We start from the raw sequence: 26,822 nt of genomic DNA on the forward strand, positions 1-26,822 counted from the left end.
ACTTATAAAGGCATTTTTTGTTCTGCAAAAATAAATAACTAAAGAAAATTCCCATCTGAAAATGGAGAAACTTGAAAAAGTGCTTTAAAGAATCAACATTTCTAAACATGTTTGATTTTTTACTGCTGATATTGTGAATTTCATTGATTGGCACTTCAAGAAAAAAAAATAATAAAAAATTAGAAAATTGACAACAACTCCCACTAGTCGCCATTATGGGGAAATATTTTATTATACCCCTGCAACAGTCAGTGTTTCAGAACACATTGTCAATTGAGTTGGAAACAATTAACTACAAAGTTCATAATGTTTTAAATTATGCAATAATACTGCAGGGCAGAGTGACACGAAAATGTCACTAAACAATGAAACAATTACTCAGGTATGCGAAAGCTTGATTGTTTTCAGAAAGAAGGCATCTGAGCTCACCTCAGATCCTAATAATTAGAATTCTTCATATCTGGAAAGTAGTGTTTGAGGCTATAATGGTTTTCTTCTTAAAGAAAATGGAATTAATTATCTTGTCTGTGCAGAGCCCTAGGTAAATGTAAACATTTATGGAGCTAGAACAATTTTAAGGTAGAAAGGTTTTTTTGGTGGGGGGAAAAATAAGAAAAAAGCCTACAGTGAATCCCTGCATTAGACTTTCTAGTTTGGCTCCATTTCTTGACTTAGAATGAATATATAAAAGAACTGTTGGGAACTGACTCAAATATATATGTACACAGGTTTACAGAAACTCTGCATTTGTGTTTGGTTTTTGCTCCTACCAATAATGAGTTGCAGTCTGATTTCACCACGTTCTGTAGAATGTTCTGCTTTGTTTCTGTTGATGGCTGTTCTCTGTCATTCTTTATGACATTTTAAAGCCTCTAGTGAAACAACTTAAGTACTTTGGTGAATAATTTGGAAGAATTTCAGAGGAGTTCAGTGCTATGAGATGGAATATTAATTTTTCTCGTGTTGTTTTGATTCTTTGTTTGGCTGGGGTATTTTTTGTTTTGTCTTGGTTTGAATTTGGAAAAAGATTTTACCTCCTAGTCTGAGAATGAAGCGTACTGTATGAGTTGACTATGAAGCTAGATCCTGTGAGTCTAGATAAGTAATCTCAAGTCATTTGTAAATTAAGAGACAAGGCAGGGAGGCCTAGAACCTTTATATTTTCTCTGTGGCGTCTTTAGTAAGTACAGTGAAATTCTGAGTCCTAAAAGGCACAAAGTTCAGCATAAGATCTGACGTTTATCTGCATCAAAGCAGTTTAGTGCATATACAAAACAAAAGGATAAGTATCTCATGGTTATTGACTCAAGCTAATGTAAATGTCATAAAATCCTAAGATATATTTTCTCCACCAGACCCTGATTTGAATTACAGTTCCAATTGTTTGGGCATAATTTGTCCTGTAGTTACTTGTATGGGAACTTGATTTTAAATATATGATGAAGAAATGTATGAAATTGAATGCAGAAATTGTGTACGTGAATGCGCAATGAATTGGATGCTGATATTCTTAAGTGTCAGGTGTTATTTTATAACAGAGTTTTGTTAGTGTCTCCCAAACTGATCTTTTTAACTGATGCAAAGAATGTATTATTGGATCCAGCCTCTGAAACAAGGCCAAAGGTTTTCATCACATATATTCTGAAACTGGTAGTGCTGTGATTATAATAACCTCAAAACGGAACATGTTGCAATGAGTCTCAGCAAATTCCTTGATTTAAGTATATTAAATTCCATGAAGAAAGTTAGTGCTGGTTTCTGCAGGGAGATATTCTTGTGGCGTCTTAGAATCAGTCTGTCTTGCTGACATCCTAGATTACAGTCCATTCACTTACTACATCTCCTATTTAAGAATATATATTGTGGCTTTCATCTGTAGCTTATTCATTAGATTTCTTCTTAGATTCCACATAATTACATAGTCTTTCAGTTTAAGGTTATTTTAAACATTGATTTTTAGAATATCTGTTGGTAAACATTTTAGGATTTCCACAACAAATGCACATGGGGATGGAGAATAAATCCTTTGATCTTACTAGGAAATTGTGGTTGTGTGGTAGCCTCTGTCTTCTATCTATAAAATGATGTGAAAGCAAACTGAACACTAGTTTAAAGGTATGACTTTGACAGCAGCTTAAAAGTTTATTTTTATTTTTTCCTGAAGAAGATGAATGACAGTGTGTGGTGTCTATTGCCATCAACAGGGTGAAATTAAGATGCTTTTCTGGTTCCTTGTAGTGTGAGTGTCAGCAGCTTTGCTTGACTTGAGTACATCACTAATTTGATAGCAGGCAGGGAATTGGCATGTACATCTACACATTAAGTATAATTGTAATGCCAGATTAATTGTAGTAGGACAAACTTACATATGGCTACAAAGCATGATGCTTATCGATGCTACTTAGAGCATTTTCCCTGTAGTAACTAAATGAGCACTGCAGCTGGTGTGTCATACTGTAAATCAATTTTACTTATAATTTGTGAAACACTTTCATATAAATTGTTCTTCCAAATTAGCATGTTTGCAAAACATTAATTATACAATTCATGGGGGAAAGATATGCAAAAACACAATATTTAGCAATATATCTGAATTTACCTTGAAGATTTTTGAAACACTTAATGAAATACACTGTTTATTTAAAAAATAAAAGAATACTACAACTTACGCTGACCGCCTTAAAATAAGCGAACATGTCATCTCTTAGGTAACACCATTTTATAACACTGCCTCATTTGTTGCTGATTCTGCCCTTTTGACAGGATCAACTTCCTGCTGTAGATATACGGAGTGAACTGAAATATTTTATTAATTGGCCAGTAGCACCATGTAACAAGCAGTGTTTGATTCACTAAAAATTCGTATTATTTTTTGATATTTCTTTTCTGTGTGCTCAATGGAGGATGCATATTTTTCAGTATGCTTTTTGCTGTCTATTTCTGTGTTAATGCTGTGAAGTGCTTGTTTGGGACGTGTGCAAACAGTCCCCACGAGACACATTTGATTAAATCATACTTGACCTTTTGGCAGACACTTTGATTCAGATGGCCTACTTAGATCTTGTTTTGAAACTAAACCTAGAAAATATTCCCATCTTAACTCATCATAATTGTTTTCAGTAAGATGATAGACTGTCAAGGAATACACTTGCTAAAATGAAAGAAGTTTCTCCTTGCTGAAACTGTACCAGCTGAAGCAATTATGTTTCTAAACAGAATATGGGATAGTTATCCTGCAGGGAACAGTTTTTTACACCTTGTTTTGACAATGCTTGTTTTTTTTTTCCTGTGCTTTTCTGTCCTACTGGGGAAAACTGTCTGCAACGTACAGGAGGAATGCAAGAGTAGGCTCATTTGGGCTCTAGCTGAATCCTTCACTGTATGCAGTCTGGACTGTTTGTTATCACATCGCTTTATTTACAGGCTTCTGCTTATGCTTAGAGCCTAGGTGTATGTATGTAAATAAAGAAAAAATACATGTATCTTTTATGCAGGTCTTTCACCACACTGTTTGGGAGCTTTTTGGTTTTTTTTATCTGCCTTCTGAAAATGCCACTTGATTCCTAGGTCAGACCTCCAGCTTGTATGAAGGGATTTGGATTTGGCTACAGGTCTGGCCTGTTCCTTTATTTTGAATGGCAATATCAATTAATAGAAAAAAAAGCTCCTGCTTGATTATGGAGACATCACTCAGATATTAGACAATATGGTGAAATTGTGTTGGCGTTCTAAGAACTGGTATAAATTACTGGTTAAATAACTGGTTTGCATGCATTAGCTCTGCCCACTGCATTGCTATTCAGTGTACCTGAACACAGGCTCAGGGCAGCCTGGTCTGGTGGTCAGTGACCCTGCACATAGCATTAGATTAATATTAATATAAGATTAATATTATATTAATATAAGATTAATATTTTGCGCAAGTAAGATGCAAACGTTATTATGTCATGAACTTTTTTAATGACTGAATGCAGCAGGCATAGTAGTTGAGTGGGGAGGAATGCAAGTTGGCAACGGGGCTCAGATGTGGTACTACACCAGCAGAGTACCTCCAGTGTCAGCTTCTATTGTTACTGAGGACGCTATCATTTAAAAACACCAGTGTGTATCTTATATATCTTGTGGTAGGGAAAGTAGATCTGACAGACAGAAGGATAAAATGTGAGCTGTGGTCAGGTTTATACTCAACTAAATGAAAATGGATGGCAAATATCTGAATAAGCCAGAACAAATTTTCCACTGGGTCAGGCTGGTGACCCTGCAGTGAGTTCAGTGAAGCCACATTAATTTGTGTAAACTGAAATTCTTGTTCAGTGGAATCTCATAAATGGCAAAAGTAAGCGTTCAGTGGTCATGCAATGAGAAAATAAAAAATTCTGCCTAGGAGTAGCAGAGGAAGCTGTTCCCTTGGAAATGGAAAAGAAAATGGAAAAGAAGCAGATCTAACGTGGCTCTGTGGCTGGTGTCTGGATTACAGCTGCCCACAGATGCAGGTAATGCAGGAAGTGATTTTTAAATGCTTGCCAACGTACAGTTTCTTATCAAGGAGTGAGAATGGTTTTGCAAATGAAAGAGGATTTTGAGAGGACCAAAATCATGAGTTGTCCTGTGAATGTCTCCGAGGTACAACACTGATTCTTTCATGGATACATCCTGTGAAGGCATGGCAGCATAAATGGTTAGAGGCAAGAACAGACCACCACACAGGGCTGGCCAGTTGGCAGAGGTTTGTTGACTTAAGTTATAAGGATTTTGGAACATGTCCTTAGCTTCTACTATGACATAAAATGCCTGAGGGCCCAAAACTTAGAATGAAGTAGAAGGAAACTGAATTCATTGGGTCCAGAAGTGTTTAACAGAGAGGCTGGAAGAAAAGAGACTGACGGACTTAGAGATCGGTTCAAAAAATACAGAACTCAGAGGTCAGTTCTTGTTTTCAAGGCCAGCTTCCACAGTCTGTGAATTAATGATTTGGGTGACAATTTTTAGATGTCAGTAGCAATATTTTGGTGATTTTCAGCAGAGCTGAGATTTCAACCTATATATTCTGGTAAATCTTTTATATAAATTTCACACCATGATTGATGTCTGTTGGGATCTTATTCACTTCACCACAATGAAATAAAGAGAAGATTTATTCTTACCTTAAATGCATTGAGCTGAAGGTTGGTACCTAACTAAAATGCTGTGCTTTTATAGCACACTGTCCTTCTTATCAGATTTGTAGTGTTGCTGATGGCAGAACTCTCTGTGCATTACTTATTTTAGCATTATATTTTTAGATCCTGTTTGTTTCAAATCTAGGTCAGCTTGCTTGGCAAACTGGTTAGAACGATATACTGTAAGAGTGGAAGGTGTCATTCTTACAGACAATAAAGACATTGCATTTTCCATTCTGGTGACAGCAATTTTATTTCTGTCTTACAAGCTTCTGAAATCTTGTAGAATTGATTTGATATTGCAGGAAAGGCAAAAATTTGGTGGTCATGTCTCTCCATTGAAAGCATTTCATGAGTGATACATATTTCCCTTTTCATTTTTACGTAATAAAACATTGAAAATAATGTTACCGGAGGAATTTACTTCTGTGTAACATTCAAGTCAGTGAAAAGGACAATTTTCAAAGTCAGTGAAAAGGACCAGACTGCAAGGAATTTATTGCTGTTAATGCAAACTTCATCCATGGGATAGAAAAGACAATGTACTTTTCAGTGTTCAAGAAATAATCATTTCACTTTTTCTTACTCCTGGTGTCTACCACCTGCAATGGAACATGAAAAAAGGAAACCATTGTTTTGCAAAGTACTGGCCAAACTTCCTTTAGGACTTGCTGAGTGCTCAGAAAGCTTTGCAGATCAGAAGGAGCTGTACTGTTTATCAGCCCTTTTTTCTAGACAGCAGATTTGAAAGAATCAAAACTACAATTCACTCAGCCTTTACTCTTTTATCATTTTGTCTCTCGAGAAAGAACGTCCTTTTCCTTGAATTTAGAGTTTTTTGTCATCCAGACAGATATTTTGCTTTAGGTAAATCCAGGCCAATGGGCACAATGCAAATTTGTTTGCAAATACGCTCCTTTGTGAGGAGACAGGACTAATTCTAATCCCAACGATGGTTCAGGGCTGCATTTATTTTATTTTTTAATTCAATATAAAAGTACTGAATATAAGTAAATACTGATACAAGTTCACTTTTGATCTATGTCCTCGATTCCCTTTGGGTGTCATTGTTCTCTCATAGCTTCTTGTTTGGAAGTCGGTCCAGCTGCTTTGCCTCACGGAAGTGTTTTCGCTTGCCAGTGTGGGATTTGTTTATTCTCTGTTTATTCTCCTTTGCTTTCTCCTTTCAGATTTTTATGGATCAACAGATGTTCATGAAAACAGGATATTTCTTTCTAAGTGTTCTCTCTGCTCCTGCAACTCCTCACACTGGAGTTCAACATTCTCTCCTTAGCATAACAGTCATTTGCAGAAATCAACAGTGTTGTCAAATGAGGCATAAGCAGGAAGAGCAGATGAGCAGTAAAGAAGCATAGATCACATTTTCATGCAAATACACTACTAATAAGCTAAGAGAACAGCCATCCTCTTGAGAATAAACATGATAGTTGGTGAAATTAGCATACAAATGAAACCTTTTTCTAACTTTTCTAGGAGGTGCCACTTGCTATAGTTCTTTTAATTCCTGTATGTTCAAGGAACTAGTTATGCTTTTCTGTTTGTGCCTATGACATTTTTGGAAAATGAGTATCCCAAACTCATAAGAATGTGATATAATAACACTATATTTTGTTTCAGTTTGTTGGTCTGAAGCTTTTTCAGCTGTTCCCAGTTGTTAGAAGTAAAGCAGCAGCTTGAATTTATACTTGGATTTAAAAGAGCCTCTGAGGAAATGGCAAGCTAGAAAACCCTACTAGTGCCTTGGGTGTTATATTCCACCTTTGCTAATCAGACATACATGAAAGTAATTTCAAATAGCCTTTGAAGACAGCACTGAAGCAATTGATATACTCACTTTTTCCCCATGAAAATGACCTTTCACAGGGGCTGAGACATTTCCATTAGTGGATATTTTTCTGGTAAGGTATATTTTTTTCTTTTTGAAGGCTAACATCTCATGTGCTTTGAAGTTCAGGTGGAAATGAAAACAAGTTTTCAGTATCTCCATAAGATCATTCAAAATCTTGAAAGTAAAAAGTACTTTCCATAGTTGAAATTCCCCAGGCTATTGTGTAGGATAGTGTATAAGCTATTTTGATGTTTCATCCCAGTAAAAAAATTATTACGTTTTTCCTCTCCTCTTGTGAATCCAGAAAGGAGTCTTGTTCGAGGGAGTCTTATTTATTCATTACAGTCTGAATAATGATTATGTCCTTGCTTTAATTTGAAAGCATTTTGCAGAATGGGCTGGATTAGGAACTGCACTCACTGACAAACTTTGTATTGGTAACTAACCATTTGCCGTGCAGTACCCAGGTTACTGTAGGCTTCTGGCGGAATCGCTGAAGGCTTGTTAATTGCAAGTAAGCAACATGGAACTAGTCCTGATGTTATTGTATCCTGAGAGATTATTTGTTCACTTCATATGGTTTAGTTTGATCCAGAAATCTTTGTGTGACTGTGTTACTACTCCATGCTCAGTGGTTCTCATCAACCATAGGTCATTAATATATTTTCAAAGTTCCAGAACAGCCAGTGATGATGCTGTGATGTTGGAGGATGTGCCCTTGGGATGTCCTGCCAGGAGAATATTGCCTTTCAGGCATTTTTGACTGCTGAGTTCAGAGGACAAGTATGATCAATGTATAGTGAGACAGATAGCTTGAAATATTAATTTGTTTCAGATCTAGAAATATGACTGCCTAAAAAATGATGGTTATTCACACAACTTTCTGAATGCTATTTTGAACCCATATATGTGTTACTTCTTTTAAGTGATAATGCTCATTTTCTGCTCAAGAACTAAGATGGTAATTTGCTTAGGAAGTTATGTTTGGGTGTTTTGTTTTCGTTATAGAAAGTTAATGGATTTATGCAAAATTTCTTGATTGCTTGAATAACTGTTCTCCTCGGGAAATAAACTTTGTTCTTAATCTTCACATTTGGATTTGCAGTGCCCTTGGCAGTATATGTCTGCATGCATTTCTCATTCATTGCTTTATAATTGGAAGTTTCACTGAGAATTCTGTGTCTGCAATCCTTCTCTTTAGGTACACCTTGCTAAGCTTATTTTCTCTATTTCATAATTACTCAAAGTTTAGTGAGTTCTACCTGCAGCAAAGCAAAATTGGAGTTGTGTGCATATGCTTTATTTTCCCCCTATGAATGAATCAGCTGTAAGAACTATTCACTGTTATGCTGCTAATTGCATGGCCTTACTGAAACACATCTGTGTGCCTTCACCTCGTGTGTGACCTCTTAAACTTCAGCAGTAGCAGAGAAAGCTGAAGGTTGACCATGTGTGAATGTCCTAGACAGTATGATATAGGGGAAAAAATAGTTAAGGAGAAATTACTACAAGTGCTAGAACAATGTCTCTGCCATTCTTCACTAGTTTTAGAGAAGACATTTGAAGGGAGATCTCAGTCAATATATTTTCAAGGAATATTTAGTGTATTGAATATTTACTCTGGCCACTTGTTTCTCTGGTGTACTCCTTAGCCTGAAATTTAGTGTCTCATTTTCCTCATCTTTGCACATGATGTTCTCCAAAGATTTTATCAGAACTCCTTATTTTGTAAACTGACTGATTTGCTGGATTTTCTTCTAGAGTTTGTGATGGAAGCCTGCGGTGTGGAGTATGGAGGCTGTAGTTTTTGTGATGAATGCACACTCTCTTGTATCGTGAGCTTGTAGGCTACAAAACTGGGAGTTTTCTACTCTTAATTTCTTCCATCTTTCTGTCATATGGCAGGTAGGCTTTATATGTACATAATATCTTTTATTTGCTATAAAACAAATTAGTGCCATATACGCCGGTCAGTATTCAGGATGTGCTTATGTTCTGTCTGGTCTAATGTCTTATCTAACATCACCGGAGTCTGCTTGTTCATGTGTCAGGACAGAGAAAAGTCACCCCTGCTTTCCTGTTCTTCTTAGCCTTGAAACTCGTGCAGGAGGGCTTGGGACTCCAGTGAACCACATTATGGCCTGAGGGACTGTGACGAGTGTTTGAGGGTGCAAGAAGTGTTGGGATAGTGATGGACTGTGTAGGAGCAGATGAAGTTAAATCTGACAGAGCAGTTTAAGCATATTTTTGTTACAGAATTGTCCTTGGAACAAGTTGTCCCCAGATGAACTACAGCACTGAAAGAAATCTGCTTCATCCAACCCAAAAATAGGGCTCAAGCACACACTAATATACATAAAATGTGTGCGATCAGAGTACAGAATGAACTGAAGAGAGTAGTCATGTCAAGGTAGATGTACGTTTTATCTTCAAGGACAAGATTGTCTTTGTCAAGAGATAGGAGGAATCTTTTTTTCTTCTTTGCCTTGTATATTTTTTTTAATTGTGTCTAATTTATGGTTTTACTTTGAGTTCCAAACAGTGTTTGTCACTGTGATGAGATCCGCCAGAGTAGAGCCTCCTTTTGTGCCTAATGTTCTCTTCCTGAGTAGGCACTCTTCATTGGTGCGGTGACATGATTGCATTTCTTTTTCTGATTAATAATTTTAGGTCATCACTTGCATGATATTTGCTATAATCATCTCTGTGATGGCTTGTTTTGTGCTTGCTTGTTTTTTTGTTTCTTTTCTGTTCTGTTAGTGTCCTTCAGAAAGAATGGGTAATAGATGTTTTTGCAAAATCTACTTCAACAAGATCAGACAGATTTTATTGTACAGATTTACCAAGGCACTGTAAGCTAATAGAGCTATAATTTTTCCACTAAAGTAGGCAGGAAAGTGGAGGCTGAGTATTGAGTAGTGCTGTCTCACTTTATGAACAGTCCATCCTTTTAATTATTTATTACTTTTAAATCCTTAAGGGATAGGGACTGCCTTTGTAGATACGATGTCTCTGGAAAGTCTGAGATGTTCTACTGCAAGGCCCAAACCAAGGATTTTCACACCATCTAGACTTCCTGCCTAGTTTTATCTGCATCCCTCTCCTGAAAAACAGAGCTGGAATAATGAGAATCACAGAACAGTGTTAGGTCACTGATATGCTCTTTTTTTCACAAATGAAAAGTAAGGTGAAATGCCTGGAGAGCTGAAACTGTTCAGTGGGCTAAACGTTCAGGGGAGTAATGTAAATGACTAAATGCAAGAAGGTTAAGCTTTCTAAGCACTCCCGAAGATCAATTTGCCAGACACCTGCTGTGCTTTCTATTTTATAGAAGTAGGTCAGGAAGCAACTAACAATCTCTCATGTGTTCTGTATTTATTATTTTTAGTCATTTTTTGTTCCTTTTATTGATGATTTTTACACACGGATGATGTTGAAAGCTTCCCTGAAGATATTTGCATTTAAATAAGTCTAGCTGTTCAGGAGGAAAGCCAGGTCATATAAAAGTCAAGATGTCCCCACACAATGAGACACTTTGCTCTATGAAATAAGCCAATAAGCCATTCACTTGACAGATTAAAATGACAGATAAGGTGCCTGAGGCAGTCTTATTACGTGAGTTCAACAGACCTCAGACTTAAATGGCTTTCCTTTATGCCTATATTCCCCCTCAAGTTCTTTGCTTTCTTTGAGCTATGAAAGTTGAAACAATGGTGTTTATTGTATCGTTAATTCTAAGGTAAAGGAGAGAACTGTGGAAGTATCCACAGACATCCTCCAGTAGAGTGACAATGATACTGCCTAATTAATGAATCTCAAGGATTGGTAGAATGTGTATGATGCATGAGCAAACACAGAATAAGCAGAATATGTGACTGCAGATCTGTATGGATATGATGTTTTAGCTTCCATGCAGAACAAAACAGAATTGATGTGAAACAGGAAAATCAGCTATTTATCAGAAGTCACACAAATTCCTTGATCATACCAGATCGATGATATAGCACTCCTCTGCACTAGGTACAGGATAGGAAGAAAATCTAAGTGGTTGTGTGCCAATTGTGCCAGTGACTGCAGCAAATCTCTTGTATGTTGAGAATAATTGACTTCCACTCAAAGCATTGGCAAAAGCTTAAGATTTTTGTTTGTTTGTTTGTTTCCTTCTCTACTACCTTATTATTTGAGCTCCACAATAAGGCAGTGTTTTGGCTGCAATATAGTGGTTACTGACCAGATTAAAGATTGTATGTGCTATGCTTGTGCACTGCTCTAATAATGCTGCTGTGTAGATTTATAGAGGGCTCTAGAATAAATAAATTAAAAAAAGGTGAAGCAAGTTGCTTTATGTCTGGACACAAATGCACAAACCTTCAGTAAAAACAGGCACTGCATCTCCTTTTCCAGTGTTATAGAAAGGCAAACAATCTGCAGATATAAGTGGAAGAGGCAGGCTGATGTTTATGGTTTCTTGCTACACACTTGAGCAGGTCCAGAGCAGCTACTGGGAATTATTTCAGCAGCTCGAGGCTCTCAGGCTGTTTCTGAACAGAGGGGTCTGATGAGCTCTTCAGGGGAAGAACGAGGTGAAAACTGTTCTGATCCTTCCATAGGCTGGTTCAGTTCATTTCTCAATGTAGCAAGCCTTGTACATAGAATACTAGTGAGTTTTACAATGCTTTTTCTGATGTTATTGTTACAGACTACAAGCATTTCCAGCCCAGAAGGGCTGACTGTGTTCCTTTTATCTGTAGACTCTGCAGCTGTAGCCATTGCTTGTCAAAGGAGACTTGGATGTACTTGGATGGTACATCCAAGATTTGTGTGGTACATCCTTAGATTTGTGAATGTGCTCTGTGTCCTTGGTTGATGGTGTTTGCCAGGAAATAAAGTGCCCAGAGAGTTTTATGAGTATTGTATTCTGGACTGAAAACAGGGCTCTGTCTTCAAGTAAGTAAATAATTAACAATTCGGTGTTTCACAGGAGCTAGTAAAATGAATACCTTATGGAAGGGATAGTAGCATGAGGCATCTTTCTGTAAGTTGTCACACTCCTTTTCTGCTGAGGAGAAAAAACCAGCAACAGGAAGTCAAGGAAAACAGGTCATCTATATGCACATTATGAATCTTGAAGAGATATTTCTCTGGCCGTTTTCAGTAAAATACCTAGACTGTCCCACAGTGCATGTTATCTCCTTTTCTTCCGGAAGAAAGGCTGTTACAGGAATGTCTTCTCAATAATAGTTATAATAATAGGATAGAAACAGTCACTAGTTTCTTATTCTCGTTTTGAACGTGTGTTTAAGGGACTATTTGATGTTGCTTTTGCTCCTAGCAGGTTGCTTTGCACTAGCAGAAAAAAAACACCTTTCCTTTTGAAGAATTTTTTGTTCTGCTACAGGAGAGTTTAGAAAGGCTTTGGCTGACTTTGTGCAAGATCTGGGGTTGAGTGTTTGTATGAAATCAGAAGAGAAAGAGAAGAGAAATGAAGCCATGGATATTGTAGTAGCCTTCTCTTAAAAACTAATTATCTGCTGGGAAACAAAAAGGAAGAGGAGAATAATTGAATGGGACAGTACAGAAAATTTGTCTTTGTATAGTGCATTGAGCAGGGCATATTTCAGCTGCCTGGCTGTTACATGAGTATCATTATTTATCTGCTGGTAACTTACTTCTGACATTATCACTAAATTGGTACCACAGCCTGTTGTCCATCAGTCACATTAATTTGAAGATGCAGCATCTAGAATTGGGCCTCTTTTGTTTGGAGAGCACAACAAAACAAACAGCCATCATTTGTCTTTTAAAATAATTCAGCTCACAGAAATTAAACATGCATTTTCAAAATCTCTTCAGTCATTGAAGTTTTTATCTCATAACAAAATTCCACTTAAAAGGGATTGCCTTCAAACATCAATTTCATTTTGAGCATTAAGGTCCTGGTTGAGATGCGAAGAGCGACAGGTGTGCTGGCTTGCTGTTGTGAAGGGTGTTTTGAGGAAGGAGATTTTCAGGGGGGGTTGACACCAGAAAGCAGCATAAAAACTTTGAAATTGCCTAGTGGGTTAGCAGCACTCCATGCCCAAACGAGCGGGATGCTACTTCATAGTCAAACCTTGGTCTTATTACCTCTCCATGAGCCGGAGTGGGATTTGCACTGAAGCCAGGGTATTATCATTGCTTTGCTGGATCTCTTCAGGGAGCTTTTGCTGAGACCCTGGGAGAAAAACAGAGCTTACGATCTTTGAGAGAAGAGTGAGACACCTCCAGGGAGTACAAGGATGTTGCTAAGGTATTCAAAGGGAAAACTTGGAAGGCAAAAAGAACTTCATTTGGCTACCGTTGTTAAAGATAATAAAAAAATGTTTTTACAAACACATTAACAGCAAGAGGAGGGCCAGTGAGAATCTCCCACCTTTCTTGGATGCAGCAGGGAATACTATCACTGAGAATAAGGCTGAGGTTCTCAATGCCTTCTTCTGTCTTTATTAGTCAGACCAGTTATCCTCAGGATACTCAAACCTCTGAGCTGGAAGACAGGGATGGGGAGCAGAATAAACTTCCCACAATTCAGGAGGAAACAGCAACCTGCTGCTCCACCTGGACTGACATAATTCTGTGGGATATAATAAATATAAATAATAAATATAATCGATATGACAGTTTTCAATGCCAACTTTTTAATAGTATAATGATTACAGCTATTTCTGGTATCTTGTTACTGGTTTCTGGAAAACTAACAGGAATTGTCAGCATTTTAAGCAAGGGGTAGTGCTTCTTTTGATTATTGTTGTTGTTGAATTGCGATGCATATTTTGACCTGTGGTTCAGCTGCAAGTAACTGTATAATCCAGATGCAGAAGGAAACTAATAAAGATGTGATGTTTTCAATATTGTGGGAAGGGAATAAAATCAAGTGGGTATGTTTGTTACTTCCTACTTGGCATTCAGTAAAATAGAAAATGTGCAAATGGAAAATAAATTGGCAGCGGATTAGTTAAGCAAAATATTTGTAAAAGCTCTTCACTCTGAGAAAAGGTTTAGCATAAATAGTACATAAATTTTTGCCTCACTAGTAATGTACCATTTTGAAAATGCATGGCTTCAAAGAAAGCCTAGTGAGCTAAACTTTGGATAAGTGGTGTGGAAAGCAAAAAATACCTTTGCTGACCATATTGGGCAGAGCCCAGCTGAACACTCTGGAGAGGTGTTTGGTAATGGGGTAGCTCCAAAACCCCCCAAAATATGTTTTCTTTCTTGCAGCATAATTTCTCCTTTTTCTCTTTTTCAATTTTCTATTTTAATAAGTTGAGTAACAGTAGAGGGAGTCATATATACTATATATAAGTATACTACTTATGTCTTTTTTTTTTCTTAAAATATACATTATCTTTTGCTACAAAAAGAGAAAATAATAAATATACATTACCTTTCAGTGTTCAGTATGATAGTATCCAGGTTTGGTGAAACCCCACTGACATGTTACTCCTGAACAATGGGAATATATGTATATAAATAAACTCCATTGGTGAGCAGAAGTCTGCAAAATATGGCACTTGATCTTCACACAGAATCTTAATCATCAAAGATAAAATGGTTTCAAGAAGAAACAAAAGTATGTTGGTGTTTGCTGGTATATTTATGTTGCCATCTGGAATATAGATAATGTTGGAGAGTGTTTTCACTCCATTCTTTATGAAGCTGCCAATGTTAAGCTCCTATCAGGACAAGCAGTAGTTGACTCATCTGATCCTGGAGGAAAAAATGCTCAGAAGCTTAGTGTACTCTTAATGCTCAGTCAGGGATTACATTTGTGCCAGAACCAGCCTGGAGTCTTGGCTGCTTTATCAAAAGCAGAGATACTGGAGGGTTTCTTTTGGTAGATCTTGCTGTTAAAGGAGTTGCAGTGGTCCTTGGATCATGCTGTAAAAAATAAGAAGGCCACTGTGGGAAGGTAAAACACTGAAGGGAACTACTTTTACTTTTGGGGTACATAAATGTCTCATGAGATGCGTGTATTTGTACTGAGATAAGTGAGTATGTGTTTCAGGTAGAGAGCGAGAAAGATAGCTGGAATTAGATCAGAAATACAAGTTTTGATTCAAGTAAAATATTAGTTTGAAAGTCTTAGAACAGAGTAAAGTACTACTATTCATATTTCTCATTGCAAGCAGAAATAATCTGGGTATGGAAAGCATAACTGCTTGAAATTTAGATAGGTCAGTCTAGTATGTATATTGGAGGACGTGCAACAATATCCATGAGCGTTTAAGCTCAGGCTGAAAGGGAAATTGGTTGCCATGGCACACATTTTGATACAGACAATGGTGAAAGCTCCACATATTTAAATTAGTAGCACTAACCTGCAGATTTCAGAATGTGTTTGGAAACAATAAGGACTGGATGTTCCTGGAGGTTTCGTGTGTGCATTTTTTGCATATGCCAACAGGAATGTGGTAGATTCCCTACTATATTGGGAAGGCTCTGCTATTCACCTTAGAGTTCCATCCCAGCCTAAACAGAATGATTAAGACAGCCAGCTGAATTGTTCAATGTTAGTAAATTTTCAAACCATTATCAATTTGTATCTACTTTCAGCTCTCTTGTAAGGGATATGCTGGCTTTCCATAGATCTGTTTCCTGCTATTGGCAAGTTTTCGTGAAATTAGTTTTAACATGTCTGTCAATTCATGTCCTGGTATTAGCAATTGTTCACTTGTGTTGTTTGATAGCTGTTGGAAAATCCTTCTGAGCTGCACAGTAATGAAATGTGGCGGTATTTCATTTTTGGCCTGCATGGTACAATGGCATTCCTGCTAACCTGTAGGCATTTTTGTTTTTCCTCTTGAATAAATCCTACCTTGGTGGAGGTAGGAGGGCTTCAATCAGGAGAAAATAGCTTACTCTTTTTGTCCCATTAAGCTAACTTTTCATACCTCCAGAGATGGGTTACTTCTAAATCACTTGGCAAGAAGTAAATTTCTCAGGGAATCTTCTTTTGTTGGTGTTTCTAAGCAGCTGTGTTGGCTGCAAAGAAGCATGTGTGTGTATGCTCCTCTTTACAACCGACACACGGTTTTCTTCAAGCAGTGAGACATTTTGTGTTTTAACACTGCTGGCAGCCTAGAAAATGTTAACTCTCTGTGTACCTGTGCATGATATTAGTACCTTATAAGTGCTGATGTTGCCTCGCAGTAACAGATTTCTTCTAGTCCTGTAACTCTTGCAGTAGCAGCAATTTTTATTTATTTATTTTTTTTTTTTTTGAGTATTAGAAACCTGTTTTGGTATTTATGGGTTTGTTTTACTTCTCGTAATTATGTGTGAAACAACAAAAATGAACAGTTCAGTTTGTCAGTGTTGATTCCATGACAAAGGTGTTCTGCTTCTGATGGATCTGAGCAGTTACTGTCAACTAATGAATTCAAATGTACAGCATTCACAGAAAATTTCAAGCAGTGCCAGCTCTAATTGCCTTGTTAATCTTATAAAACGATGTCCTCTTCAAACTTTTGTTTAGAGTCAGTCAGCATAAAAACATTCTTCCTGCTGAAGTAACTTCATAGGCAAAGTTCAAGTGAGCAATTAGTAATTGCATCTGTTTTTGAGTTATTTTCCCAGCTTGTGGTAGTTCAGTTAATAACCTTTCAAAATTCTGTAGTATATATCCCCAGGCAGCTGTAGTTCTATTTCTTTAATCCACTGCGTGTTCAAAGTACTCGGCTATCTGGGACCATCTGTTTCTCTTCTCCAAAGACTGTGAAATCCTTGGCAATCCCTTGAATGAACCTCATGCTTCCTAACATGGAAGAGTATTAAGTCAATGCAAAATCTGAAAAATTATGGGAAAATACTTAATTGGTATTAATGATTTTTCTATGCATTGGCCATTGAACGAAAAAATGTTATGCCTCAAAGTACCTCAGGGAAACGCTATATATGTTTATCAGCAGAGTGCATAAAAATCCATTCCTTCACTGCTAGCAAATTTACTTAGATTGGCATGTCATCACAGGATGATAGAGTGACTTGGACTGGAAGGGACTTTAAAGATCACCCAGTTCTAACCTCTCAAAGGATCTATCAAGGATCTATTTTGATCTCAATTCTTTCACTGAACAAGGACATATAATACCCAAACAGCATCAAGTTTACATGTTTCTTAAATTATTCCATGAGTATATCTAAGGAGCCATTCAAATGTTTTCTCATCATTTCTCTCTCTGCTTAGAACTCTTGGTTATGAGTCTTTGTGGTTCATGCTATTTGCTTTAAATTTGAATCTTTCCCTAGTAGCTGACTAAATATAGGCATCGTTAGTCATGGCTTTGTGTATGCATATAAGTTCTTAAGTTGAGTACTATAAATCAAAAATGTGTTTAACTATGCTAATATATACCTACAAAATAGCAGCAAGAAACTCCAGTTCCAGTTAAAAGCAATTATGTCAATACTAAAACCTTTGAAAAATCTGTACAATTTCTGCAAATATACATATTTAAAATGCTTGAAATGTATTCAGGTTACTGAGGTTTCTTCTGCCATCCAGAAAGCTTATAAGAAGCAGTTTTCTCTGAGTCAGCTATCTGCAGAAGCTGTGTCTATACAGAGGTGCTACACATTTTTTATGGTTTTAAAAATATGTTTTCATTTCTGCTGCCATCTTGAATTCTGTTAGGAGAAGATGGGCTTTCAGTGTTGTGCAAGAAGAATTTCTTTTGTCTCTGGGAACCTGAGAACTATTTATGTGTTATATTTTCTGTTATTAGGAATCCAGCTAAATCCGGATTCGTGAAATATATGTTATGCTTTTGATGTTTCCTGGCTAAGTCCACCATGAACATACAGAATAGAGAACATGTTCCTGTTGTTTGATCTACTACAAATCTGTACTGATGATTATTTCATGCCAGCATATCTCTTTATGCGTGCTGAGTTTGAAACATGAGGGTGGAATGGGTATTCTATCTTCAGTAAAGAACGTCTGACTAAGATTTCAAGTGATAGGCACCTAAATCACTGACAATGCTGATGTCTCTAAGCTCTCTAGTTGTTGCTTAGGGCTCCCCAACTGGGGCTTGCAAGGGCTTTTGACCCAGTTTGTTGCCTGAGTTTGCTAATTTCTTTTCATTGATTATCTAGGGAAAATAAGGATGCTAGAACTCCAGTTTAGCTCCAGACATGGCAATTACTTCCCTTATGCAACTATGGCATACAGCTTAGCACGGTGGGAACACACCTCAATTTCTATGCTTTTTTACTTTCTGATTGCAGTCTGTACTTTATTTAACAAAAGCTAGCCTCAAACTAGCTACTCCAATGACCTGAATCTCAAGCCTGACCACATATCCTGAACTGACATGTCCTTTGTTACTGGTTGCCTGTATGTGTGATGTTTTCTTCTTCAAATGTGGATATTGGAAGCAGCAAAAACAGGTTGCTGGGGTCTGAGTTCAGAGTTTGAATGCTCTTGATCATACGGTCATGCCCTTTGGTTATCACTAGTTTCTTGCAGGCATAGGCTTCAGCAAATATTATATATAAAACATGTATGTTATATAATTAGCATGCAAGTGTATAAACATAAGATTACAGTTTTTAACAAAGTATTCTTATGTCTTAGAACACTGTCTTACAAACGTATAATGATTGCTTACATAACCAGTTATGTAGGGGGTGTCCTGGCCCTGCTCCCTACCTCCATATGTTTAGGCTGTGCTTGTCAAAAATACTCTGCTTACCACCTAGGACTTCAGCCAGATCCTTTGTATTGGAGTGTTTGTCCCAGACTGCAAACACCCTATGGGGAGACTTGCACAAGTGTGCTTCTGATTGAATGCGCGTTCCCACTGATGATATAATTTGGCTTTGAATTTGTGCAAACAGCCATCTTGTACATCTTGTTCCTCTGCAATTCCATGCTCACTCAGGTGTGAAATTGCTACATACCTCTCAGGGAGTGTGCTTATTAATAACAACCTACCTTTCCTTATCATCAGCACTCTGTATCTGGCACAAATCTCTAGTTGTTTGTCCCCTGGAAAACAGTCTTTTGTAGATTTTGTGACATCTACCTGATAAAACTGACATCAATGCATGAAAAAGTTCCTTAATTACTTAAGCACAGATTCTCCCAGATCTACTTCCACATAGCTCCTGAGAGACCTTGTATTGTCAGCTAGTTTGACTTTTCTTACTTATATATATATATTTTTTAAGTATATAACACTTTATGAAACAGTTATATTGGGGAAGAGGTACTGGATGAAAAAAGATTCTTTGTCACAAGCTGTATTTTAAAGATGTGATAACTTCACTTCTTGCTTGCTCAATTCTTGGAAACATGCCTGGTCTGTGTTACTGGCATTGGAATTGGATACTCCCCACCCCCTTCTACCTCTCACTTTTCTTGCAAGCCTTCTTTCATGACCACTTTTCCTGACCACTTCAATTTTAGGAAGAGAGATCAGCACATATGTTGGTCATTCTGTGCTCACCCATTCACCTCATTCAATTGACTGTTGTTAGAAAATGCAAAAATATCCAAGATAAAGCTTCCTTCTTCTTGGGATCTTCTTTAAGTTTTCACAAGATTGCATTCAAATCATACATCCTAAGGATGTTCACTGTACCTTCATCTTATCAGCCATTTAACTTTCACAGACCAGAGAGGTGGCAGCTCTAGCATTTAATAATGCTCATCTTTTCTCTACTTCTTATCACCTTGGCAACTTGGGGGCATTGTGTATGTCATTCTTCCTTTGAGGAGAAACTCCTTAAAAGAGCATCTCTACCAGGCGAAGCTGAGTCTTTGGTGTCTTGAATCTCATTCTTTGTTGAATAGAGAAGAACTTAGAATTGTTGTAAAGGAGGGTGTGCCCTTTTGTGCTCACTCACCAGAAAAAACTGAGAACTGTGTACAGCTCCATCCCTTGAACATTATCAGTAGAACTGATGCTCTATTTCATGGGAAGGGGGAGTTTTCTACTTAGGGTTGAAATGCTATGATTGAATTCATGGAAATGAAAGCCCAAGTACAGATGCAAGCCCTCTGAAATAAACTCTGATGAAGGACACACTCTGAAGATGGAAACGAGAATTGGACCATATGATTTTTTCCCAGTCTCTTTTCAGACCTGTTATTACTCAGTCACTTTCAAAAACAGCCTTACTCATTTCTTTATCTGTATGATTCTGTCTCTAGACCTTATTTGTGGTTCCTTATGCAAAATTCAACACAGTTGCTAATTCTGTGGCCCTTGTGTTTGTATTTCTATTTCCCATAAAATACTTTTTTGTATCATTCTTATAAAACGTTCTCAAAGGGCAGAATTAATATTTCATCAGTACATTCAACTGCTGCTAACATTACTGATCAAGAACATTTGTTTTAAATCAGGCTGTGTAACTGTGGTCAATGTGAACTTAATCCAAAGCCTGTTGAGTTGAAAATGCCAGGGAACATCAGCAGTCTTTGACTTAGGTGTTTCTGTGAACACTAGGTATATCTGACAGTCAAGACTGTTTTCATCTGTAATGTATCTAATGTGTCTCACTGATAGAATATTAGAGAGCACTTAGTCTTTGGGAGAAAAAAGAAAGTGAGCTTAAAAAACAAGAAGTCTAAATTCTTGTTCATTACATATTATATTTCCAATGGGTTTTTTGTTTAATGGCACTAGTTACATTCCTGTATAGACTGTTAGATTCAGAAAATTGAGCATCACCTTGATCGTTTTGATACAGAATTCTGTCAAAATTTTTGAAAAATTGTTTGAAAAAATATTATTTTCTATTTAATTTTCAATTTAATTTTTAAACTGAAGATCAGTGATTAGCTCAGCTAGCTAGTTTGTCAGTTTTAAGGACAAGATTATCATTTTTTGTCTCCAAAATCTAATCAAGATAATGGGGGTCGTAGAGGTGATGGCTGGGACAGGAGGTACAGAAGGTGTCAGAAGGCAGATAAAGTAGAAAAGTAGCCTTTGAAATGAAAAGAAACAAACCCTTATCTTGGTATAAACAGCCTAAACTTGTGTGTGTAGGGAAAAGAAGGTTTGTGTGAACAAAGCAGCTGAACTTCAGAAGCGTATTAAGAGTAGTGTAGCAAGAGACTGGGAAATCCAATTGAAGCCAAAAGGTATTTGACCTCAGGAAGTGCAGTTGCTTTAGTACTTACTAAGATGTGTCATACTTATGGAATTTTTGTTGTTGTTGTTTCAATGATTTAAAAAAGCTATATATTTTTGTACTGAATATTGAAAATCTTCCAGCTTCAGATGCACTCAAGGCTCAGCAGAGATGGTTTTGGGTAACTGGTGGGAAAATCCTGTGATGTTGTCTTCCATTCAGTAGACTTCTGATGTCTTGAAAGGACATGTCTTTGATATTTATATGCGTTATTTTTGAGATGTTATTGAATTCCAGTGATAACATGGAGGACTGCATTAGAAATGGGTCAGAATGAATGGGTCAGATCTGGATGAAAAAAGAGGCTATTGTGTGTCATGCAATAATTTTCTCTACAAGAGGAGGATCTTTGTCTTCTTTCTTGTGTGATAAAAATGTATTTTATAATGCGTTGTAGATGCCCAGATGTATTTCTGAGGGTTCTGTCCTCACTGGCTATAGCAGCAGTTCCATTTGTCATCTATGTATGTAATCCTTCCAGGAAGTATTTTAAAAGGAGGCATTATCACTAGGAAAATAGTAGAAGATTTTTTTATTACGGTCATGTCAAAACAGTTAATTGAATGCTTTAATCTCCATGACTAATGAAAGATTACATTGCTGCAGAAATATGTCATAGGATTCTACAAATTGTAACTAAAAATAACTACCTCATTATAAATTTAAAGATACTTAAATGTTAGTGCAGGAATTGTCTCACTGCAGAGAGCTTTGCAAATGCATAAGGAAAGAACCACCACTGTACATGTTGGTGTTGTAAAGCAGAGGCTGCTTCTGGCTAAATTCCTCAGAGCTGGGACCAGAACCTATTTTTCTGCTGGTGTCATAGTAGGTTTTCTGTAGGAACAGTTAATCAGTTAGGTTGTAGGAGATTTTTGAAAGAAAAATAATTGCGTATGTTTGTCAGCTGATAGTGACTTCCCTGAGAGACCATGCTCCACAAGTACTTGTCTGTAATATTCCTTTCCTCAAGGTCTGTATGGGTCAATATAACCTAAAGAAAAAAGTGGATACTGTACGCATTCTTCAAAGGAATTGTGCAGTTGTTACAGATCTGTGGTGCTGGTGGCAGCTGTATAAGCACAGAAAAATGTCTTCTGAATCAGCTCAATTAATTTGAGCTAGAAATCTGTCATCCTACTGGTAAATCCCATCACCTAACCCCAATTCACTGCTACTTCAGCCTTTCCATCTTCCTCATCATTTTGACAACTCTGCTTTTTTTTTTTGTCATTGTTCCTCAGATTCTTGTGTTTGTTATACCCCAAACTTATAAACCATATTTGCTTTTTTCCAAAACAATACCTCTTTACTATTTTTTTTTTTCCCCACAGAAATACTTTATGCTCAAGTTTTGTATTATACTGAGCTACAAGCTTTGCCACCAACTGAAATAACCAGGACATATATATACTCCTAGTTTGTATGTATAGAACTGAAGTGGATTGTAAATTTATTTCACTAGATCTGAGTTTCCTGAAATTGAGTTGCTGCCTTTGGAATTCCAGAGGTAGAATAGAGGCAGGTTAGATGTGTCTGTATGTACCTTCTCCAGGCTACCAAGAAGCAAATCCTGTCATTTATGCAAACAGTGTATAATACAGTAGACATTCATGGCACTAGTAGAAAAAGAAAGTACTCGTGCATATGAAATAAATAGAAAATCAATGACGTAAGCCTATATTCTGTGCTTAGCTGCTGCCTTAGTCTCCGATTCTAAGCTGCTCGCATGGTAACTAATTTCCATGGCAAGATTGATTCCCAAGGCTGTTTATTAAATGTTGGTATTATTATTCCTTGGAAACTGATATTCCAATGATCAAGACATTAAGTGGAATTCTGTTGTTTTCATTGGGCTTTTAAGGTCACTGTGCCATAAATCTTTGATGATATGATAAAGAGATAGAAGAGTCAGTATGGAGGTAAGAAGGGAAGCCCTCCTCTTTAATCCCATTCAGTTCCTCTTTTCCAATATTACCATGGTAGAGATTTCTGATGTATTTTATTTGTATTTCTTTTGTGGCTTTTGTTAAGGAAGGTAAACAGTTAAATGTTTTAGAACAGTTGTTTAGGGAAAGTTCTTTACTGCTTATTTAGAAGAACAAAAAAAAAAAAAGAAAAAAAATAGTACACAGTTTCTGTTTTTCAGCTGTCATTTACTTATTTCTTACCTTTCTCCAAACTGATCAGTTTGATCAGTTGTTATGAGGTGTATGACAAATAACTTTGTTTTCTCACTATAAACATGGTTTTTATCCTAGAAGCCACAACTAATTTTAGATCTGTTTGATCCCTTCATAATTGTCATTCTGTGTCTAATTTTGAGTTGTCTCCCAATTCAGATGTGACATTTCTGGAATTCTGCTAATATATACTGATTTTCTCAAATCCACCCACTTACAGTTTTGCTTCCTCTGCATGATAAACACAAATTTCTTCAGATCTGCTGATTTGGTAGAAGTGAACTTGGGTTATCCAGGACCATGTTATTGGGGCTCCATCTTATGGTTGATGAGAACAGAATGGCAGCGGCATTGTAACTTCTCCAGGTTAGAAGCTAGGGAGAAGAAATTTTAAAAGATATGATATGATGATATTTTGCTTTAGGCCAAAAGAGAGAACGCATTTTATCATACTGCCTCAAGATCTATGCAAAATAAGAGTATTTCTGGTAGTTCTATTTTTACAGTCTTACATAATAATGATTTATTTGGCATGAACATCACTGTGCAAACAATTAACAAAAAAACATCTCTTTTTCAAGTAATCTGTAATCTCTGGAGGATGGGAATGAGGTCTTGATTATCAGATTATATATTCTGATGAAGAATAATGAACAAAGATTTAAAAATATAATAATCATGGTAGTTTGATATTTTTGCATCATTACTTCCATGCTGGATTCTTTCTGAAACTAAATCTCAGATCTTTCTGAGATTTATTTTTTTTTTCAAGCAATTACCACTATTTTAATCTCTATATCATTATATGGTCTCAAAAGTTATATTTCTCCATTTATCTATATCACCTCTGGCAGGCAAATAGTAATCAAAACCATAATGCAAGAAACATAGATTTGCAAGGAGCTACGTGATCTTCATGAATAACATGCTGCAAATATACATATCTAAGAATAAAGACATCAAACATATGGATAATGGCAGAGAAAACCTTAATTTCTTATGGAAAAATCAAGGACTTCTGATTTTCTTCCATTTCATTCATGCAGTATTGTTCTGCTCCTTTAATAGAGTCATTTACAGAAGATAAATTTCCCTAGGGTTTTGTTGTTTTTTTTTTTAATAGTATAGAGTATGAATGAGAGGAAGCTTCTCAGATACTGAAGATGAATGGAAATGAGTTAATGAAAACTCATTTAAAAAGTCATTGGTTGAAATTCTTTCTCCAAATTTCTAAATGAGGCTCTTGGGACCTTTTGTGAGTTGTACTCAGAAATGGTTTCTTCTTTTCTGGGTATGTCCCGTGAGTGTCTTCTGAATTTATGTACTTCACAGTAAAGTACAGAACAGTATCTAATTGAAGGGTTAATATCACAATATTACATCTGAGAACTAAAGATGTTTCTTTATTGTTTTGTTTAAAGCTTTGCCTATTTCTTGTGTCTTATCTTGCTATCGAGTATCTAAGAATGGTAGAATGGAATATTACAATTTGATGGGACCTATAAAAATCAAGTCCAATTGCTCTGATATGTATCTGTCATTGCCAGCTATAATTATTTCCAAAAATGTAGGTAGATATTGTGTGTATTCTGACAAATGCATTCAAGAGATCCTTTTATCTTCAGATTTACTTTTTCTAAATTACTCATTATTATTATTATTATTATTATTTAATCTCCAAGCCTTTTCTCCTACTCTTACAGAATTAAAAGAAGTTGCTCAAAGATGCTGTGAGTTGCTGTAACCTGCACAAAATTGGTCTAGTTGGTTGGCCTGTATTATCCTATGCTTCTATGATTCCAGTATTCCTGTTTTCTGATGCAGCTGATTAAATTATTCATTATTTAGTTTTCCATAACCTGTTAGCTCAGTCTGCTATGGTTAAAAACAATAAATCAAGCATGCTAATAGGCTCAGTCCAGAACTTGAGAAGTCTATAAGAACACAGGTGCTATTTGATAAATGTTTTTATTATGATCCAATTTAGAAAAGAGAGAGGTCAACAGCCAAACTACTTTCAGAACCAAATGTAGAACAGAGAAACAATTGCACAATGAAAGGTTTCCTGTAGTAATAATTCAAACCAGAACTGCTTTAAGAAAGGTAGCTTATGCATCAACAGCAAATGTTAAATCTGAAGTTGGTTCCAAACACAACTGTGCGTAAGGAAACAAAGCAGAGAAATCTTTTCTCTGAGACTTGTTAAAGATGGGAGGATACACAAGCCTTCACAGTGAAATATTTTGCAAGATAGTCAACCAATAATACTAAATACCTTCATAAAGATGAAAGCATCCAGATGGGCCAGTCATATGCAAGAATGGAGACAGAGCACTAGCAAGCTCTGGATCTCAGTGTATGCCTACATGAAACTCATGAGAATGTTTGTGTGCTCTAAGGTGTGTGTGGGCAGGCCCATGTGATGATTACTGCAAGCAGTAACACCTGGTTCAATTAGCTGCTCAACTTTCTCTTCATTCTGCTGCTCACTTTTACTGGGCTCATCTAAGCTGCCAATGCTGTACTTCTACCAGAGATTAAAACCAAGACTTTTCCCAGGCAAGAAGTATAAGGAAAGGAAGACTGCAGCCTTCCTGAGGTCTGTCTGATCAAAGCCTCTCCTTTTTCCTGAGAGACGGCTTCCCAGGCTAGATCTTGGGTCATCCCTGTATGGTCTTGAAGACACAAGAATGTTGTGTTAGCCCATGAGACTGCTGCAGGGTGCTGCTATTGCACAAATAAGCAAACAGCTTCTATACCACAGGAGAGAGTTCTGAATGTGATATTTTTTTTGTCCAGATTTCTATTCCTTCAATTTCTTCTTCCATCAGCCTATTAAGAGGTTTCCCCTTTATAAATAAATGAGAATTATCCATTGCCCTTTACACAATGCTCTTAGAAACTGTTTCTGTTAACAGAAGAAGTGCAATTGCTCTCTGATATGAATCTAGATGTTGTGATGGAAATGTGTATTAATATATTGTAGGGAAAGCTGTTTCAAAAGGGAACATTAAATCAGTCACGCTGTTCATACAGAGTTCAGGAAAACTTCTTATTCCTTTAGTCATGTCTGACAATTGGCTTATTTTTTTTAGTACATTTACACTTTTTTTTGAGGTTGCTCAATTAATAGTTATTTTGAATTTTATTTGCATTCATATGCTCCAGCAATGGTACTTGGACTTTTGAATTATGGAATGCATTATTATGATTTAGAGAACAAAGGATTAATTGCTAATTAATCAGAGTTGTGATGTCTGAGGGTCCAAGCAGAAGGAGCTCTCTGGCCATGAGCTCCCCACAGAAGTACTCAATGCCTCTCATAACCAGGAATTTGCTCAGGAAGCAGCCTGGAGGGATGGGCATGACTCAAGAGGAATTAACAGCAAATGGGATATTTATCTCTGATCTTTTTTCAGAGAGGTGTAGGTGGCTGCAAGGAGC

At 36.7% G+C, this 26,822-nt stretch overlaps 1 long non-coding RNA gene across 1 annotated transcript in view; it reads left to right on the plus strand.

Annotated features, from left to right (window-relative positions):
* LOC146758845 (uncharacterized) overlaps positions 1 to 26,822 on the plus strand; it is a 186,982-nt gene that overhangs the window by 60,817 nt on the left and 99,343 nt on the right. The window lies entirely within an intron of this gene.

Source organism: Coturnix japonica, chromosome 12, assembly GCF_054131305.1.
Source record: "Coturnix japonica strain WE chromosome 12, WE-NBRP24, whole genome shotgun sequence".
NCBI classification, from domain to species: domain Eukaryota; kingdom Metazoa; phylum Chordata; class Aves; order Galliformes; family Phasianidae; genus Coturnix; species Coturnix japonica.